The 18,498-nt window shown below is 25.0% G+C and overlaps 1 protein-coding gene across 17 annotated transcripts in view; it reads left to right on the top strand.

The window, feature by feature from the left end:
- The first annotated feature begins 322 nt into the window (after positions 1-322).
- The window catches only part of LOC122717000 (plasma membrane calcium-transporting ATPase 3), a 67,563-nt gene continuing 49,387 nt past the window's right edge, over positions 323-18,498 (top strand). For 8 of the 17 annotated variants that reach the window (XR_006347130.1, XR_006347126.1, XR_006347131.1 and 5 more), the window contains exon 1: positions 4,842-6,047. The gene's annotated coding sequence lies outside the window, so the exon portion shown is untranslated. Of the gene's footprint in view, positions 762-4,838; positions 6,048-18,498 lie in introns of those variants that run through there. The other 9 variants (XM_043940623.1, XM_043940621.1, XM_043940624.1 and 6 more) reach the window with 6 other exon arrangements.

Here is an 18,498-nt window from a genome sequence, read left to right as displayed (position 1 = left end):
ATAATAAATATATAATAAACAATTTTTTGACTAAAATGATAATTTATTCAATATTTATAATTCCAGATACATACATATTAATACAATTTATATAAAAAATATTTTTAAAGTTAATATATATAATATTTTGATTAAAAAAGTTCATCCATATTATATAAATTTTTACAACATTATTAATATTAATTATAAATATTATTAGTTTTTGTATTCTATTACATATTATATTCAATATTCAATATGCATTATATTCAATATTATCTTAAGTATTATTACTGGAAATTTATTGAATGAAAAAATTTATTTAAAATAAAAATTGTGTAATATTATAAATGTAATTATAAAAATTAAATTATAAATTTAATAATTGTATTTTCAATAATTTAATAAGCAATTCGTACTTATGAAATTCATTAGTAATCGATCGTGTAAATTAATAATTGATCATATAAATTTATTATAAAAAATAAATATATTCATAAATTAAAAAATTTGCTATATAAATTTGTGTATAGTATAGTTATAAAATTGCGCAATAACGAATTTTAAAGTTAGTGCGCAATGAATTGCATTTCAGTTTGCGCGGAGCCATAAATGTAGTATTGTTTTATTTCTATGTTTTCTTTATTAAAAATTTATATTTTTAACAAATAAACTGGTTTAAGTGATTACATTTATTTTTATTATGAGTAAATATTAGATAACATTATGAATATACCAGTGAAGTGTATTATGACTATGGAAAGAATTTTGGAATGACATCGGTAAGTGACGTAGTTTTTGATCACATAGTTTTTGCTATTCGAATATAATATTGAATATAATTCATAATATTAAATTTTAATATTATAAAAAAATGTAATCTCAAAATAAAATTTTTTTAAATCCTTTCATAACATTTTTGATAATTGTGAACTAAGAAATTTCTTATTGATTGTTAGAATCTTGATCTTATTAATGTTCATTTAAAATAGTATTATCTCGCGCGATTTTTTTAGCGGTTAAAAAATACTTGTGATGCATTTGAATATTATGTATTATTATAGATTTTAACAAATATTATATAATATTATAGATTTCATAAAGGAATAAATAGCTTTCTTTTTTTAAGATCTGAAAGAAGTTTATAAGAACTTAACTTTCTTTTTAATAAATTTTTTTTATTAAAAATAACTTAATTTAAGAATATATTTCGTATAATCAATATAAATTCTAATATATTTCTAATTGAAAGAATAGTTATAAATGATCTCGTTCATTTTTCAACAATATTGTAATTTTAGTTCTTTTAATTATATATTAAATTTAAATTCAAATTTAGACATTCATAAATCAATTAAAAACATAAAAAGAATATTTTAAAATATTAGTTTGTTGATAAAAAAAAAATCATAAAAAGTTAAATCAGCAGAAGATTATATTTTTATCTTATAAATATTTACTCGCATACTATAATATTTATTTGTATACTACATATAAATATTTTTAAATTTGCTTTGTAATAACGATTTTCTTTAATATTTATAGAATAATTGAATAATTTTGAAAGAAGTTTTATATTATAAAAAAATATACATATATATATACATATATCATTGTTAATATAATTATGACATTAGACGAAAAATTTATGTATAATTCTTATACAAAATTTGATTTAATCATAAAATTTTTGAGAAACATATATATATACATATTAAAATTTAATAATTTAACAATTCTTAACAATTTGTATAATTTCACTATAAAAAATATTTGAAATGACATTTAATTAATCATCAATATTATATTTTTATAATATAAATAAAATTTAAATTCTTTCCACTAGATGGCACAGTATACTCTTTATATGAAATCTTTTAAAAATAGGATTACTAGGAGAAATCCGTTAACGAGGAATTTTTTTTCTCTTTCTTTACCTTCTTCATGATCCCACTATTGGCATCATTATCCTTTAACTTATATTATTATCTATTATACTTATATTACTTATATTATGTAATTCTAAATAGGATTGCCAAATATTATCGAACCATAAGTCAGTCATTGTTAATCGACTTCCTTCTTTTTCACTATTTTCTTCTTAAATCACTCAAATCTCTTAAACGTCTCGATTTATTTAAAAAATACAATCTTGTTTATCTTTCTTTAACGAAACATTATATATATAAATATTAGGCTTTGCTCATAAAAACATTCTCCTAAGAGGAAAACAAATTTGATTGGTTATTTTTGGTAGATCAAATACAATCATATACAATAAAATTTATAAAATTTAGTTGAAAGTATCATTTATTTACATAATAAATAAAAAAAATGAAATTTTTTTCTTTTATTCATATATTGTTTTAGTAGACTTTTATTTATGTATTATTTTAGTAGAATATTCAATTATATTCAATATATATATTCAATATTATTATAGGTTATATTACATAGATGGAATATAGCTAAATAAGCATTTTGATTATCGTTGATTACACAAAAATAAATAAAAATTGTTTGATTATGTCATATATAAACTAATTTTTAGTTTTTTTCTTATTTAGCAAAAATTGATGTATTACAATTATGGTGTTAGTGTTTGACGTCAGTCATTGCTCATCATCGTTGATAAAATAAAATTAATTGTATTAATTCTCTGCAATAAAATTAATCTCACCATTAGCGTACATACGTTGAAATTAGTGGTAGCACAATTTTAATATACACGTTTGAGTGACATGCATGACGTCAAAACACATCATTCCAACGGAAACCTGTTTGAACTGGAATCATACGATAGCGTATCATAATTTTTCCAGAATATTACATATAAATATTTTTTAGTCTCTCATATTAAACTTAAAATATTTTATAATTATTTGAATTGAAAAATAAAACTTCATTTTTAATTTACAGAGAATATTAGTTAAAGGATCATATCATATTAGTTAAAGTTAAATTGATTTAAATTTTTCTGTTATACAATATTCATATTATATATTAAGTATTTAAGTATATTCAATTATTACGAAATCAATTTGTTGATATAACAATTATAATTTTTTAAATATAAATATATATAATTGAGTTTTGCTCTATTGTAGAAATGGAAAATATCAAAGGAGGGAATTTGATGAATTTTTCTTGGTAGAAAGTATTTTAAGATTTTAGGAACTTGTTTAGACATGCGCAATACATATTCAAAAGCAATCAGAGATCACCGCTTTTAATGTAGTAAATCGACTGATTCTTTTGAAGTGAAATAGAAAAATAGAAAATCCTAGAGTATAAATTTAAAGTAATATATATTTGTCCTAATTGTCTACTTGTCTTAATTATCATTGATAACTAATGTAAAAATAAATATTCATTTATATTGAAAAAAAAAAATGTTTTTCAATGTATTCCATATTACATTTTAAAATATAATTAATTAATATTCCAAAGTACCAATTAAAAAAATAATAGGTAAGAACATGAGATTATTTAAAAAATCATATGGAATTCATATGGAATTTATATTTAATACAGAATTTATATACAGATTTATATACAGATTTATATGAGGATTTAAAGAATTTAATAGTGTAATTTTTATATTTTTTTTCGGTTAAAATTTGAATTTAGTCGTTCTATGATCATCAATAATTATTAAAAATATTTAAGAACCGAATCGTACGATCCTTTTTTATAAAAAAGTTTTTATGATTTTTAATATTTTAATCACTCAAGTATATGCGCTAAACTTTTTCAGAAAAAAGTAAAAAGATGAATGAGAAATATGACTGAATTATAATACATACACACACACACACACATATATATATATATATATATATACAATCATAGAACAAAAATCAGACAAATATATCTTACTATATTTATATACATATTTATAACAGTTTCAAAATTATTAGATAATTCATAAGAAAAATAAATTTTCATATATATAGTATCATACATATAATATAAAATCATAAAAATAAAAAAAAGGAATAACAGAAAAATACAATATGAAAATAGTACAAAGAAAAAATAATAAAAAACGGGGGTAGTATGTTAGAGGGTTGGACGTTACAACTGCGTAATCCGCATGCTCGTAGACTCGGAACATTTCAGATAGTAAAAGCACAACAGTCGAACGAAGACCGCAGTACCGTGCAGTTCGGTTGCACCGAATTTATGTGCACGAAGAATCTTCAATTTTTTCGTGCCTTTTGCATGCCTATTCTTATTCCTCCTCTCTTTAAATCTTTTTTCCTCTCTCTCTCTCTCTCTCTCTCTCTCTCTCTCTCTTATTCTTTCTCTTATTCTTTCTCTTATAACATATCAATGTTAATCCAACCCAATTAAAAACATGAATGTACATCTCCGAATGTATATCTATTAATAGTATAACTTGATTAAAAAAAATTTATGCACATGTGTAAACAGAACGTATATTATATAAAATTAGAAAAAATTTTATGCACACATTACGTAAAATACGTAATCTATAATAGCATATAAGAAGAGATAAGAGAGAAAGAGGAATACATCTCTGTATATATAGGTTTTATACACGATGAGGCCAGCGACATATTCGCGAAACGGAAGACATATTCGCGTGCGCGCGCATGTAAGGATTGTCTGTGTATAGCTCTCAAATTTCTGATAATATGCAATGTGTTTAATTCAATCAATCTATATGAAAAAAAAATTTAAAAAATCCATTTACATTTTTATAAATTTCTGTAATAGAAATTATTATTAAATTTTTAAAATGATAAATGATTTTAAAAACAAAAAGAGATGCGTATTACTTTTATTTTCTTTTTTCCTTTTCATTTTTCTCTCTCTTAAATTTTTATATATTAACAAAAAATTAGGAAGATAATTATATAACGTTTTATGGGAAATATATTATGAAAAAATATCAGTTACTACGAAAAAACTAGGCATCCACATATAAAAATACCAACGTATTATCTTCAGTGTATAAATCCAATATACAGAATGTGCCTGAGGTTATAGATGTTCTCTGTGTCTCCGCGAAGAAGCACTATGAGAAATGAAAGAGGAGGGGTGATTAGGGTGGGGGTGGCAGAGGGAGAAGTGATTTTCCAACGGTCGTCAGCATAGTAGTGCATGCGCGGCGCGTCGCGACGCGGCGCCTCGCGGAGAAAAAGTAAGAAGTAGTAATTTCCTCTCTTCGGTTTCTTCCCGTCCGTTTCTCCTCGTAGACGTCGGATCTGTGCTACATTCTTACACGTTCCCTCGTTCTTGTTCGTTCAAAGCGTGGAACATTCTTTTGTTTCCTCTTTTTCTGTCAAACTTTATGTTCCTTTTGATGTCTTCTTTTTTTTTATCTTACAATGTACATATACGCATCTATTTTTCTCCACTTCTCTCACGTCCGTTTCTTATGTGTTAGAGTGTGTTAAAGATTTTTAACGGTGTCGGTTAAATTATTCGATCACGTTTTCTCGCTTTTCGAACCAGAGAAAAAAGCTCACCGGGAGCTGCGCGTGTATTTTTGTGCGTCGTACAGGGTCTCGTGTTGGGTCACGCCGCGCAAGAGCTAAGAGAGGCTGCTGTTTCTTCTCGCTTTATTCAAAGATTTTTCATATCTTTTTTTTTCAATTTTTTTTTTTTAAGTTCAGTTTTTCGTTAATACATGTGAAACAGATATTCGAATATCGTCTTTTTTTTTTCTTGGTTTCTTTTGGCAGTCTCTCGTCGTCCTCGGCGTGCAGCAGTGGCGACAAGCGGCAGCACCCAGTAACACACTGCGACAAGCGGGCGTCCGTGACACGATCCAGGAGAATCGAGCGATCCGTTTGTTCGTGGTTGCAAGTATACGAGTGCTCCGAAACGCGCGAATAAATGTGTCGGTCACGGTACAAGACGTGAAGCGGGGGAATATACGGCAAGTGAGTATATTTTTAGTAGCAAGCGCCAAGCGCTAAGGCAGAGTGGTATAAACGGCGCGCAGTGGCCTGATGAAGCGGCGTATGTGACATCAAATTTCTCTCTCTTGCCACCTTGACGAGACACCGAGACATCTTGCAGACTATCAGCGCGCTGTGAGTATTGCCCCGAACCCTAACCGATTGATTCGCCATTCCGCAAAGCCGCTCTCTGCCCCGCCTCCCCCTTCATCTATGTGTGCCCACCCAATACCATCTCCTCTGCAAGTTGATGCGTCCTCTCACCCCTCCGATCATCCGTTAGATCATGGCTCATACTCGTGTCTTTATATACGCACGTGTACGAAACTTTAAGTATATATTTCTATTTACGATTGTACAAACTTTGTTTTTTCTTTTTTCTTTTATTCGTTTACATATATACATTAATTCTTGTGCGTCCATAATTTTTTTAATTTTTATTTCTTTTTCCATATAATTTTTCTAACTTATCTTTTCAATGAATTATACATTTCAATGTTATTTCGACAATGTATCTCTTTTTTCTAATCGTAATTTCGAATTAATTTCTTTCGGAGTTTCAAGATACATTCAGATTGTCGGATTGCATATGCATGGATCACTGCACGATAGTGACATTACGAAAATTATGTAACCGTCCGTTCGCTCGATCTGTCCTTCGTTCCTTCCCTCTTGGTTCCTCTTCTCCTTCCTCGACCTACCTACCCTTGATACGTGGCTCTCGCTGCTACAACCTCTCCCCACTTTCAGAGGCCACCCCTACGCCGCTCCTCTTGCCCTCCCACTTTGCACCGGTCGCTGTTGAACATTATTTCGGGAGTGCCAGCCAGCTTGCCAGAGCTCACGTGCAATAGACTGAGACAGAAAGACTTACTATCCTTGTAAACGGTCTCTCTTTCCTCGTGTGTCCCGGGATCGGACAGGCGCATTATTACGCGCAGCTTTTGCTCGCGTTGCATTCCTCTATTGCATTGTTTGCCTTTTTCCACTTCTTATTCTTTATCTTGAACTTCCACCCTTTCATAGAATAGGATTTACGTGAATGACTAGATGTCTCGTATAGTATTGTAGTGATAACGTAAACTTATCTGTTGGAGTATTCATATAATAATATATTTTCAGTTATCTCCTTGTTTGTCATTTATCATCTTCACTATCCATAATATAATTATTTCAAATTAGTTACAATGATTTGGTTTCTTTAAAAGTAATATACAATAAAATTTCATTGGATAGTTTCATTTTATTATAAATTATATAAGAACAGGAAATATTATTATTCGCTGATTTCGTTGTTTCGTGATAATCAAAATCGAAGATAGTTCGAATACACGAATGAAGAAATTAACGAAGTATTCTATTTCTATATTCTATCCTGAGTATATACATGTATGTGCGATTTAGTAGTTTGTCGTTTTTCGTTATAACATTTCATTGCGTTGGAAATATTTATTTTCTCGGAACACAATCTTGAATTACACAAATTTAAATTAGATATAAGCGAATTATTGAGTGCTTCTATAATATTTGTTGCATTTTTCTAATAGAAAATTATATATGATTCAAACAGATATAATAATACATATAATAAATTAAGATTTAATAACAATTTTATAATTAGAATGAATTAATCTGATATACAGTAGAAAGGGTCGTGATTAATCAGACCCGAGTAGTCTTCATGTTTTTAACTCGGTCATTTTCGTTGTAATAATCATGCATAAAATTTCTCAACCCCCACTATTGGTGACGACCATCGGATTCCCCCACCACGTTGCCATGGGCGCACGCCTTTGCTCTCCCCGATTCGCTTTGTCCTGAAATACATCGAAGGCGTTTACACACACATACACACACCAGCTTTCTGTCCTCGTTTTGTCCTGCTTTCATAGTATCGACCCAATACGGCTGACCTAGACTCACTTGCAAGGAAGTGTACTCAACCTTTGACACTTACTCGCGGGCTGACTAAACCGACCGCGATCGATAGCCCGTCAAAACTAATTACGCACGTGGAGAAAACGATCGTGTAAGATGATTAGTTTAGTGATTGGTCTTATTGCATCCCGTTTTGAAACGCACATTATTTTAGTACTTTTTATAGTGATTACATTATATAAACAAATTCATCAAAAGATCGCATTATCATACTCAATAAATTAGTTTCAATGAATGATATATAATGTTTATTAAGTCCGGAAGGAAAATAAAATTATAAAAATTAAAAAAATTAACAATTATTATAATTAAAGAGATGATAAAGGTTATACATTAATTATTAATATAAATACAAAATAAGTATTCAAGGAATAATTAAATTTATGTATGTTTTTATGTTTTTCTTAGTGATCGGAATAATTTGAAATGATTATATAGTGAATATTTATAAAATAAATGGAAAAACTTATTGTTTTAGGAACTGACAATCTGTTTCTATTTCGTATACATATCTTTTCAATGAAAGGTTAAGTTTTAGCCATGAGTTTATCGATCTATCAACCTATATTAGAATTAACGTATACATAAAAAAAATTATATGGTTGTGTATCAAATATAGTTCTTGATAGAATATCGTAAGAAGAATATACAAACGGTAGGAAAAATAAAATTACTATTACCTTTATTTGTTCTGAATTTTTTTATCATTGTATTAGAATAGAAATGAAGATCAATGATTGTTATATTTTTAAGAAATTTATTATTTTTTTTAGAAATGGTATTTTTTATGAAGAAGATTATAAAAATCATAACAAATTCTATAAATTCTAAAAATTTTAATGCTACAATTCGTAGCAATTAAATTAATAATTTAAGCGTTCATAATTCGTAGAAAGAAAAGATCTTGTTTTTCAATTACTTTATTACTTCAGAAATTGATTTTTTTTATATTAAAACAGATATTTTTATATATATTGTAAATTATATTATTTTATTCTGCCTTAAATAGTTTTTTTTTTATTATAAATGAAACTATTCTCTCAAGAAAAATTTGTTAATTGCATTATTTTATTGCAATTTTTGTATTCATAAATTTTTGCAAGTTAATTCCATATTATTGAATTTATATCAAAATATTATCGAATATATAGATCTCATTAAAAAAAGTTTTGTATTTCAGAAAATGTTTCAGAAAATTTATTTAAAATATGAAAATCCTTAATTCTTCTCCATATGAAATCAATACTTTAATGGATTTGAAATATTCTTATTATTTATCTAAAAATGATATTTTAAAAACAATATTTTATATAAAATTATATATATTTTATAAACAAAATCAAATAAGATTATATGATTATGCAAATTTTTTTCAATATTTTTTAAATATTTCTTAAATATTTAAAATCACTTATTATAATATATATACTCTATATCTAATATATATATATATATATATACTCTGTATACAAGAATTTTTGCTATACAAGATTTTTTTAAAAGTTTATATATATATATATATATATAAAAGATAATATTGCACATATTGCGATTTTTAAATATCGAAAGTTAATTTTGTTTTCAGATTATATCATTCGATATTGTACAAAATTGTCTCTTGAAATTAATTGATATTCAATCAGGGCATGATCATGAATTTATGAATTACGTTTCATGAATTTATCGATTTTAAAGAAAAAATTTAATTGCGCTGATGTTTCGAATCAAAAATGAAAAGGAACTGTACGCGCCACGCATGCGTAATGTAACTATGTAATCGTCATCGGGTCTTCCCATAACGATTTTTCATAAGTTAATTGTTTGTTACCGTAAGACAAAATAGTTAGTTTTACATTGATATGTTTGGTTCGACACATTAACCACTTGAGACCCGATCAAGACTGCCACGTGCTGGGAATTTATTGACCCGTGATATATACGAAAATTTTACAGGAAGTATGAAGTTATATAGTTCCCGGCGCGCCGCAGACACTATCTCATCTCTGTCTATTCTGTGTGGCTGGTACGCATCATAGTGGATTAAAAATAACTAGACACGTGTGTGAACTGATCGAGCGTGCGCGGCATCCAGAAATAAAGCAGCAGCTCGTCGATTAACTTTTTCGAGGCGAAACTTTGCCGCTGGCCAATATGCATCGTTAGTAGTTACCATCATCGTTGCCACTATGCTTTTTTTTTCTTCTCTTTCGATATTCGATGACTATTGACTTCTTGTTAACATATTATTTTAATATATTTGTCGATTGCTAGCATTCATTCTGGAGACGCTTTTTTGGAATGTGTTTACATATGTGTATTCGAATTAGAACCGATCAGTTAAATCATCATTTTACGAAAAAGATTTTTGCACAAAAAAATATAGTATGAGATTAATCTATGCAATCTAACCTTATTTTCTGAGAAGTTTTGGACCAATTCGAAGACGCTTTGATTGACGGTTTAAAATCAAGGTACTTTTTGTTTTTTTATATCGTATTATTTTTTTCATCATTTAATTTGTTTATTTTTTTTATTTCTCATTGTTTTTATATTATTATTATTATATTATTAATAACTTTGTAGAAAGTGTCAGATTCCTAGGGAATTTTCAGTGAATATAAAATAATATAATATAATAATATAATATAATATATATATATCTTGGCGAAGTATTTCAATTTATTCCACAATACGTCACATTCATTCCTTTTTTATTACTCTATTTATTAATCTATTTTATTAATTTAAATTGTAAAATGGTTTTTTAAATAAATAATTTAAGAAGCTATTGTTAAAGGGGAAACGTTTATAGGGCAATCGAAACATTTGTTTAATGTATGATATAATATATATATATATATATATATATATATATAATATATAATATGATATATATATAATATATATAATATGATATATATAATATAATATGTTTTGAGTTTCCAAGGCAAATGGTTTGAAAATTTCGAGATTCCATCGAAATGAATTTCGCATTCTCACTTTGGCTCTTAGCCACTTCTTTATCGAAGAGGATTTATACATATAGTATATATATGTATATATATATGTCAATATCTATAAATATATATATATATATATTGACTGAGATAAGTTTTTTACTCTTATTCAAGACTTTTGTATAAATTTATATGGCAGCGACAATCATTCTTGCATTAGAATTTTTTATTTTTCCTCATTTTTAAATTCTTGCTATCATAGTTTCCATGATCCCAATAAAATGGGTCAAAAACGATGCCGGAAATTATTTTCCACGAAATCTAGGTATTCTTACATTTAACATTTATGTGCTATAAGTTAGATGAACATAACTAATTATTTTTTTGAAGAATCTCGTTACTGTAACAATTATTGAAACATTTGGAATTTTTTTTTTTTTATTTTGATTTTATTAACGATTATATTGTTCTAGTAATCAACATATATGTAAGTAAATTTTCAATGTTATTTATATTTTTGAATATGTTTTAACTTTTTAAATCAATTTTTAATCAATTTATTTTATTTTTAATATTTTAATTTTCAATATTAAAATTCGTAATTTTTAAATTAGAATATAACGAATTTATAGATATTATGAAGTTTATTATTTGCTGTTATAACGATGAACAGATATAAAATCAGATATCATGTTTGAAATTCCACCAGACAAACAGTTCAAGTCATTTGGAATAACAAATATGATGATTCACAGTTCACACGTGGGAAGAAACATTCGTGATCAGGGATCATTAAGAAAAAGATCGTCGCCGAACGATAAAAATTTTTCGCTAACAAAGTTAAGATAATGTTTAATAATAAAGTAAATGTTTGATAATATAATTCATAATGTCTTGAAATAATTGAATAAAATTTAATATAGTTCACGAAATCTTCAGGGACTCGCATTTCTGAATAATTCACACAAATAAAACATATACAGCAGAATTAGAATATATTTAATGCATGTTAATATAATCTTATAACATATTCAAAAATGTATATTCCATTGCTTTAATATTTTAAGATCATTATATATATATACATAATGATACGAATTGAAAATATCATTTTTTCTATATAATTTTTAATTAATTCTAAATTTTTATTTGTGTAATTTTTCTCAATATTAATTTTAGAAATCATCTTATATATCATGTATATATATCATTATAATCATATATTATTGCATTATATTTTCGCTTGATATAATACGAAACCTGCTGTTTTATCAAGCAGTTTTTCCATCGAGAGGTCAATGAAAATGTCTTGAAATTCGGGAACGCTATTAATGGAAAAATATTGGTCAATCGATGCCAAAAGGATTGATGTACGTCGACTCGACGTCTAGTCTGTCGGTACTTTGGCACTCTTCACTAGCACAAACACTTAACATGACTGTCTGCCAAGTTTCTTGATTGCTGTAAATCATCGGAATCCCCCATGCTTAATATTTAGACATCGTTGTTGGAATATATTGTTCAAATTATCAATAATTTATATTATAAAACTTTTAAGTTTTTCTTTTGTTTATTTGATAATGAATCATCTTAAGAAAATTAAGAAAATTAAAAAAAAACAATATATAATGATAATAATATGTAATTACATAAAAATGTATAAAATATTAAATGTATAAATCATTTTAAGGAAATCAAGAAAACTAAAAAATATAAATGATGATGATATAATTACATAAGAATATAAAAAATTGTAAATAATTCAAATTTATAATTTTGTTACGCAATATATTTCTATCAACAAATATTTAAAATATTTAATAAAATTGAGAAATTAATATTGAAATGATTTTTAACATATGTATATATGTCAAAACCTTAATTCACAATATTTATTATATATTTATTATATTTAGTTATTGTGACAGATTGATATTATAAGATTTTTTATAATATATATTAGAAATTATCGAGACCAATGCTTAATTTAAAGAACTAATAATAACGAGAGATTTTAAAATAGATAGAAATCCGGATTACTTACGCGAATAATTGATCACGAATATTTGATATATTATAATGAATTATTATATTTCATTTTCTATACGTCGAGTGAAAAATTAATTGAGCATAAATTTGTGAAACGTGCTTTAATGATCGCTTAAATCGCATGAAGACTACTGTCGTACGATAGTTAAGTTCGTACTACTTAAACTTCTATTTCTTTTTTCATTTTGACTACTATGTCATTTTATATTAATAGATATTATACTATATTATAGAATTCAAAGTGATTCGATATGCTATTACAAAACACACAAATTTTGTTATTTATTAAAAATTACATATTAATAGTAATTTCACTTTTATATAAATATTTTATATAAATATATAGATTTTTCAAGAAAGATAGAAATTAAACTTCTAACTTTGAGTTAAGTTTTTGAAAGTACATATATATAATTCATCAGAGAAACTAACAAAAACTAATAAACTAAAATCAATTTTATAAAAAACTAAGAATGTTCTGATTACTGATATATCAAAAATATCAATATTGATTATAATACAAATTTCATCGCTGATCATGTTGATTAACACAATTAATAAGTATCATTTCTGAATGATTATATGAACATTTGTTATAGCGAAATTATATATATTAATATATATTAAAATGCAAATGAATAATTATAGGAACTATATCTGTCAAATTTTACGTATACTATACGCGTACAGTGATAAGACATATAGATATTATGTTGTTCGTTAAGCTATTAACATATGTTACATATTTTTTTATATTTGTTCTTTAGTGCTTTTTTTATGAATGAACATTTATATTATTTAAACTAACTACAATTATTTGTAAAAAATCATTATATAAGAACATTGAATATGTTATATTGAATATATTGAATATATTTTTCGAAATGATTTTCGATTTTTTTATTCAATATTGTTACATTTTTTTCAATTTTCTAGAACTAGAAATTTTTAATGCTAGTATAAGAAACTTTTTATAATTAAGAAAAAAAGAAATTTTTTTTTATATTTGTAATTAAACAAAATAAAACTCATATGATTGTATACATTTCGTCAAATCAACAATTGTAGTTTTAATGCTCGTGTGATTGATCTTTTACATCATGATAATAAAAAACAATAATGATTACATATATCGATTCAGTTGTTCACTGGCATCATCTTTGGATTGCATGACAAGAGAATTACTTTGCATATATATTATATTGTGCCAGCTATAGATATTTTATTCGTTTCATCTTAATATAATTAAATTAAAATTAAACGAATTGTTATTTTTATAAATGAAAAATTGATATATTAACTATTTATAATAAATTATAATAAAATATTATTAAATAAAATTAATATAATTTTGTTGTCCAAAAATCTGTTTACAAGAGTCCATTATCTTTTCTTATATTAGAAAAATGTAAGAAACGTTGACGTAATTGTGATATAGTATGATTCAATTTTATAGGACACCTTATGTATAATCGACCTTCGTTCCCTCATTTGCTTATTGACAAGGATATTTTAAAAGTGATGTCAATGAATGATCAATACGCGTAATGTTAGTGATTATAATCAGCCAACGGACAGAATTTCTAATATATCTATTCGGAGGAAGAAGCCGTGTAATTACCTGACTCGGATGTTTTCAAGGTTTCTTCGGTTCGTTGAAACGATTATATGAAGATGGGAAAAGATTTCCGTGAAACTCTCAGAATTAAATTTTATCTCTTTTCTTAATATTCCTTTTATTTTTCGAAATGGTATATATATATATATATAAAATTTCCCTTTGATTAGATTTATTAATTTTTTCTATCTAAATATATATAACATGTAATATTACATGAATTATATTAAAAAATAAATAAGTGTATATATCTATGGAGTTTTTATCTCGATAAAATTTATAAATTTTGCTATAAATATCTGTTATGTTAATGTTATTTAAATAATTCTTAGTAATTCTAGAAACAAGAGATTTTTATAAGATTCAATATTAGTTTAAAATTAATTTCTAATTAAAGTAAAAGTGAAATCCTAGTTGAATGAATTTCATATTAAATAATTGTGGCAATATTAAACGCATTCGATAAATCGTTAAAAAGATGGAGATAATGTTCTGCGGGAAACGAGGATAAACTTTTCATCCTCTTTTCCTTTTTTCTGTAATCCATAAAACAAAAGAACTCGAGAAATACTAGAGATTTATGTTTTTCTAATCATGTATGTAGAAATAGAAAAAGAGAGAGAAAGAGAGAGAGAGAGAGAGAGAGAGAGAGCTCTAAATGTATCCAATACATTTTGAAACTTTTTCGAATTGCACTAGTGTTCTTAATATAGAAGATTGATAATTGGAATTATTTTTACATTATTTTTTATATCTGTATTTTTTATCAACGTATATTGATTGATAAAATTCTTGTTCTTCTGTATCTTGTAGTCTTATTAATTTTAAGATATAGATTAATCATATATAAATATACATAATTTTCTGGTCATTTTTTTTTTCATTTTTTTATGGTTCCAATATCGTATACGAAATTGTAATCTATTCTATGGAAGACTAACAAAGCGAAATCAAGGACGTCGTTTATTAAGGGCTTCGATACCGATCAATACCGTATAATCCAATAGCGTATAACGTTTATCTATTCTTAACAGAAAATGTAAATGGCATTTAAAAATCTTTTTATAGTGAAAGTATTTTTGTATTTTGTAATTTTGCATTATTTTCGAATTTTCTTGAAAATTTTCTTTCAAATGAATTAAAATAGGGATAAAAAATATAAGTTATATATATTCCATTTACTTGATTGCAATTGTTTATATTTTTTTTCATTTAAAATATTAAATATATTTGATGAATTAAAATATTTATATTTTAAAAATTATTGATTTAAATTTTTATGATTTCTATATACTTTTAAATACATGACTGTAGTGTAGAGCCTCATAAAAAAAAATCTATGTTAAATGATACAGTATTCATGCTAACAGACTATTTTAGAATACAATATCTGGTAGGATAATTGCGGGACCAAGATGTGTCAAATTATTTATTACATTCGTTGCAGTGATATATCAGTAGTTACATAGATTAGTTGATTTACGCATGTCTCTACATATTGCTTAAAAATGAAATACAACATTAAAGTAGAAATTCTTAAGAATTTTTTTGCTTGCTTGTATTATTCTTGAATTTTTACTTTTTTTTTTTTTATNTATATATATTATATATATATATAATAATTTGAAAAATTGAGAAATTTAAAAAAGAATTATCGAGTAGAAATAATTTTTTTTTAGTTTATTTAATATAATAAATATTTCACAGATATCTTTGATATAATTAAAGATAGAATGAAAAAACAGGTTTTTTTTATTATGTATGATATAATATACATTTTATTAAAAATTGATGTTTCTATATTTCTTACATACAATGATATCACTTTACGTCACATTAGCTCGATTTCTTGTCAATAAAATCTATAGGATTTTTCTAAGAAGTTCTTATCGAATCTTTCCAATTCTTTATCGATGTAATCAGTATTATCTCTTATTTTTTGTTACTTATATATTAATTTAAAAAAATAATTAATGATCTAATAGATCAACACTTGTCAACTTTAACATTAGTATTTTCAATTTTTTTTTTTTATTGATTTTATGATTTCGCTACTGTCTTTGAATGGAATATATTTGTAATATATCTTCTATTATTGATTAGTTATAATGAAATATTACTATAATCTTTTAACATTGCAATAAACTATAAAAAGATTAAAGTCTATGAATCAATTAGGATCTATCTGTCGATATGCCGTGACATCTCGCGTGAAAAAAAGAATTCTAGATTTGAATTGTCCTTTTCTATCCTTAAATCAATGCGTATTTCTATATGATCTGAAAAAAGACAAAGACTAGTGTTGGTGAGAGGGCTCGCCTGTCGGACGCTTTTAATTTCCTGTTCATTGACGTCTGATGTGAATTAACCTTATTGGCGTTTAACGGTTTATTTAGCTTTCTGGTCTAATCTTAACCGATGCATTAAATCGTGCATAATGGTGTCACAATTGTTACGTTCGTTGTAACACTTTCGCTGTGCGATGTTCAGTACATCTGACGCTTGAGTATTTAAATACAAAACAAGAGAGAAAGAGATAAAAGTGATAAGTTGCTTGGCTTCAATAAGATGTTCGAACTATCGAGTTCAATATTGAATTAATATTATCTATTAACGAAGTGACGCAGAAGATATTTATTAACTCTCGATTGCTTAACTGGGTTATAGTAAACATGGATACAAAACAATTAATAACTAATTGTCCGTATGATATAGGCTATCACTATTAATAAAGATAATTTGAAAAATTTTAATATTATGAACCAAATTGAACATTAACAGTATTTGTACCTAGAAAAAATAATAAAATATAAAAAATAATTTTTTGTTATAAAAAAATTCTTTAAAATATTGTCATAAGAATTACGTCGAATGATTAAATTCAATTAGATTTGTCAGTTTTTGTTATAGATAATAATAAGAGTTCACGTATCGATCAACCTAAGATTCGTGACGTAATAACATGTGCGTCATGGTTCTGGAATACGAAGATGAGGTATCCTGGTTAATTGGCAGCAAGTTTTAATAAAAAACTAAATATTTTCAGATCTGAATTTTGCAAACAATAAACTACATTTACGTGTTTTATCTTTAGTTAAATGATTCACTATTTTGATGACAATATTAACATTCATTAAAAATTTAGATAATAATCTATTTTTAAAAGAAATAATTTTTTTTATTTGAAGAATTAAATATTTAAATACTAATAAATATCAAAAATTTACAGTTAATAAATTTTAATTTTTATTACAATTTATTATTACAATAAATTCGATTAATGTTTTAAAGATTATTTTTTAGCAATTAATTTGAAAATTTTTAAATAAAAATCTTGAAAAGAAGTTATTTTTATTTACCGATATATTTATTTGAATATATTAAATAAGGAAAAATTTTGAATGAAAAATTATTGAAATTTTGTTTATGCTTAATAATATCAAAGAATTTTTCCGCATAATTAAATAACTTGATATGTTATATTTTAGTTTTTACAGCAGGTTATCTTGGCCAGAATGTTTTTTTAAGTATTTGTCTAAGATCAAAGCAAGATAAATTTTGAATGTGAATAAGATTTAAACACTAGAAAAGATTGGAAAAAAATAAACAATCTGTTTCTTATTTTTAAATTTTTAAATTTGCATTGTCAAATTTGCATTTAGTATTTTTATATATAGAAAATTTTTAATAAATACATAGAAAAGAGATTTTATTTCACTTTTTTAAATAACTTTTTAATTTATATTCTTATATTCTAATTATATTCGACATATTTTATTTTATTTTTTCTATCGTGATTCAATCTCTAGAGATTTCTATTTTTGAGGATTTATCTCTTTTATTTCTTAAAGATATATATATATATATCATTTATCTTTCATTTGAACTACTTTTGTAATATAAATTTGAATTTGAATTTGAATTTGAATTTAAAATTAAGAAAAAATTAAAATTAAAAAAATTTGCATTTCGACTTATATTAAATATCAAGAATTTGTATTAAGAAAAGAATATTTTTTTAAAC

The sequence above is a fragment of the Apis laboriosa genome, unplaced genomic scaffold (assembly GCF_014066325.1).
Source record: "Apis laboriosa isolate Shangri-la unplaced genomic scaffold, ASM1406632v1 scaffold4_cov146, whole genome shotgun sequence".
In the NCBI taxonomy this organism is placed as follows: domain Eukaryota; kingdom Metazoa; phylum Arthropoda; class Insecta; order Hymenoptera; family Apidae; genus Apis; species Apis laboriosa.
Note: the sequence above shows the minus strand (reverse complement) of the source record. Positions and strands in the feature narration are given on the sequence as shown.